Source organism: Dipodomys merriami, unplaced genomic scaffold (genome assembly GCF_024711535.1).
Source record: "Dipodomys merriami isolate MVZ:Mamm:240054 unplaced genomic scaffold, mDipMer1.0.p SCAF_885, whole genome shotgun sequence".
Classification (NCBI taxonomy): domain Eukaryota; kingdom Metazoa; phylum Chordata; class Mammalia; order Rodentia; family Heteromyidae; genus Dipodomys; species Dipodomys merriami.
In genome coordinates this window covers 352,056-356,050 of record NW_027206496.1, presented here as the reverse complement: position 1 = coordinate 356,050, position 3,995 = coordinate 352,056, and the positions used below count along the sequence as shown (strand labels likewise).

Below are 3,995 nucleotides of genomic sequence, written 5' to 3'. Positions count from 1 at the left end.
AATGGATCAAGAAAATGTGGTATATATACACAATGGAATTCTATGCCTCATTCAAAAAAAAAATGACATTGCCACCTTTGTTAGGAAATGGAATAACTTGGAAAAAATATATTAAGTGAAGTAAGCCAGGCACAAAGAAACACAGGTCCCATGGTTTCCCTTATTTGTAATATCTAGTATATGTATGAGTCAAGTGGAAAAAGTAAGATAATGTGATGTTAGGAAAATGAATCCTTAGATAGGTATCTTAATGTTTTTTTTTCTTTCATGCATGTGTTTCTAATGCATTTATAAGATTATTTCTTTGTTGCTTTGTATGTCCCTCCCCCACAGTATAACCCCCGCTTTCAATATATTTGATGTCAGTGTAACTTGTGGAGGAGATGGGGAAAAACAAGTCGTTTAAGGATTCAGGTGGACCTGTTGCAACAATGAAAAGTACAAATTGTCATGTCAAAAACGAGCTTTACAATGTCGGTGGGGGGTAGATGGGGAAGGATTGGGTGGGCGGGGAGGGGGGGAGGCTGGGAAGGGAGGTGAAGGTTAAACAAGGAGGAGGCTGCAATGCTTGGTAAGAAATGTATTCATTATCTTGCCCATGTAATTGTAACCCCTCTGTACAGTATGTTCACAAATAAAATAAAATTTAAAAAATATTCTTAGTCAAATACTGGTAGATATGCTAGGTGGGACCTCCATCACAGCTTGGCCTCAATCCTTAACCCACTGAGGAGTGAGAGTGCTTTGGCCAGACCTGCCTTCAGTTCTGACCCAGCAGCCTTATTGGGTTTGGGGATCATCCAACCTGATCAGTTCCAGTACTAGAGACCCAGGAATGTCAATTTGCTGGCCAACACCTACTCCCTAGGACTTCCACATTAGAAGCTAATTGCACTTTGATATGCCTTGGGGCAAGGACAGAAAACATCTTGCTTCTAGTCACAGATCACCCCCTGGGGAAGTTTACTTTCTAATGAGTGAGATCAGCTTGGCTTAAAGATCTATACCCCACTCATCTCCACCCTACTCCAACCTCAGGCCTGGTAGAGGAAAGCTTAGGGAAATTACTATTTCCCAACTTTACTAGAAGCAAGGAACTTGCACCTCACCCAGTAGTATCTTTTCCTTAGAGTTTTCTAAAAGTTGCTAAATTCCCATAGGTCCTGTTTCTGAATAAAAAGGGGCTTACAGGTTATTGGTGGCCATGGAGGAATGCCTGGCACAGACAACCTACCTGAAGCCTCACTGCAAGAAGAGTGAAAGATTCTGGCAAAAAGAACCCTTGACTGATGTGGCCTCCTGTGAAAACAGAAATGTTCGACCTCTTCCTGGCCATTGTAGGTTCTAAGCAATTGAGATTTCCATCTTACTCATGTAAAGTAACCATACCCAATAGTCTAGCTCCATGCATCCCTTTTGTCCTTACAACTCCCCCCTGGGCCTCAGATAGCTTTGAATGCTGGAAAAGTGAGTATGAGAATGGGTCATTGGGCCATGTCTCCCCTTCTCTCCTTCACTTGGAAGGACAGAATCAAGCAGTTCTTGATACACTATGGGGCTGGTCAGCTTTTCACTCCCTCAAAGAGCTAGACTCACTTCTGTCCTTAATGTTGCCAGATGCCTTGAGAAACTACCCTGGCAACCAAGATCTTGCACTCATCCTGTGAATTCTGCTTCACTGTAAACTGAACTGTAAGCACAGGGATCGGGGTTCCTGCTACAATTTCTGGAGAATGTGACTGCATTCCCTCTGATGGGGCATGAGACAAGAACCTATCATTGTGTGAAGGAGAAGTAGATCTCTAATGGCCAGTATTCATAACTGCCTTTTGTGGTTCCATTCCCAAAGAGGAATGTGTAATGGGTGGCAGATATAGCCAGTCCTGTGTCAGAATAAAGGAGGAAGAGGCCCTGCTACCTCAGTGCCCAGACAAGCCTTGAACGTCAATCCTGTCAGTACTCCAAACATCAAATTGGTACTAGGAAAATTGTAACATTTAGTTTTCGTTTTCTTTCTCTTCAAACTGCTTTTTTGCTACTGGCATGCTATTGAGAGATTGCTAACTTTAGAACTGGGCCAGGGAAAATAAAAAATATTGGCATTTGTCATACTCCTCTTCAAAATAGCAGGAATACCATGAATTTGAAACTCCTCTTGAGCACCAGTCCTATATTGCTAAGATTAAATCCTGCTGGCCACCTTTATATTTCAAATACATTGAAAGAATAAAAGGGATTCTTAAGAAGAATAAGGACTAAGAGTATAAAATGTATACTTCTTTATTTATATAAATAAGGCTTTCATACAATTATATTTAAAAGAAATCTGTATTTTTACATTCACCACCAGTGAGTTTCTGACAGGAAAGGCTGTGCATAATGATACACAGCAAGGATCCCACTCCAGGACAACAGGAGCTCAGGAAAGCACCATTAATTTGAGAAGTAGGCAGGCTCTGACACTCCTGTTGCACTGCTAGCAATGGGAAGTCTTAAACTAGTTCCTCCACCAAGTCTTCTTCAAATTCCCCCTGTTCATCAGCAGTGTCATCTTGGCACTGCTGGTACTTGGACACCAGGTCATTGATATTGCTCTCAGCTTCAGTGAACTCCATCTCATCTATGCCCTCACCTATGTACCAGTGCAAGAATGCATTGCACTGGAACATGCCACTGAACTGCTCTGAGATGCACTTGAAGGGATCCTAGATGACTATGTTGTTGCCGATGAAGGTGGCCGACATCGTGAGTCCATGTGGGGGTGGGGTGGGGGGGAAGGGAAGGGGGGATATCACACACAGCCGTCTTCACATTGTTGGGGATCCAGTCTCCAACGTAGCTGCTGTTCTTGTTCTGCACGTTGAGCATCTGTTCATCCACCTCTTCATGGACATGCAGCCTCGGAAGATGGCAGCCGCTGTCAGGTAGCAGCCATGGCGGAGATCACAGGTGACCATCAAGTTCTTAGGGTCAAATATCTGCTGGGTGAAGCTCGCGCACTGAGAGAGCATGGTACTGCTGGCTGGCACGGCTGGCCAGGGGCACAAAGCCAGGCATGAAGAAGTGCAGGCGGGAAAGAGCACCATATTCAAGGCCAGCTTGTGCAGGTCTGCATTCATCTGGCCAGGGAAGCACAGGCAGATGGTAACCCCGCTGTTGGTGCCTGACACCAGGTGGTTCAGGTCCCCATAGTTGGGCGTGGGCAGCTTCAAGTTACAGAAGCAGATGTTGTACAGGGCCTTGTTGTCGATGCAGAAAGTTTTATCTGCATTTTCCACCAGCTGGTGGACAGAGAAGATCGCGTTGTAGGGTTCCAGCACTGTGTTTGACACCTTCGGGGAGGGCATGACACTGAAGGTGTTCATGGTGTGGTTTGGGTACCCCTCTTGAATATTGTTGAGAATCAGGGTGCCCATGCTTGACCCGGTGCCACCTCCCAAAGAGTGGGCCAGCTAGAAACCCTGTAGACAGTCACACCTTTCTGACTTCCGCCTCACCACATCCAGTACCGGCTCCACCAGCTCAGCTTCCTCTGTGTAGTAGCCCTTGGTCCAGTTATTGGTTGCCCCGCTCTGGCCTATCAGACAGAAGCCATGATGGGACACACACTCCAAGAATATTTACTGTGCCATTTGCATTGTGAAGACAACAGGACTCTTCTGAGCCAACCTTTGCTTTTAATTTAGATAACTTTGGTGAAATAAAGGAAATGTTTTCATTGTATCTGGGACCCTACAAATCACCCAGGTTCTAAAGAAATAAAGACAATGTGGAGGAAGATACATTTTAACCCAAATCAACTACTTGTAGAAATGAAGAACAGAGCCTGCCTCAATACTGGAAATGTAATTAGTTTCACAGGAGGGACAGGAGCACATTGTGATCATAGGAAAGCTAAGCTGCAAGCACTTGTCTGCACCTTGCTCACACAGAGCTATGCTTTGATTTCTGGTGTCCTGAAGTAGTTCTCTGTTATTGCCGGGCCTTTGAAATGA

At 44.8% G+C, this 3,995-nt stretch overlaps 1 pseudogene; it reads right to left on the bottom strand.

The window, feature by feature from the left end:
- Positions 1–2,492: 2,492 nt before the first annotated feature.
- Positions 2,493–3,539, bottom strand: LOC138820437 (tubulin beta-2 chain-like; annotated as a pseudogene).
- Positions 3,540–3,995: the final 456 nt, after the last annotated feature.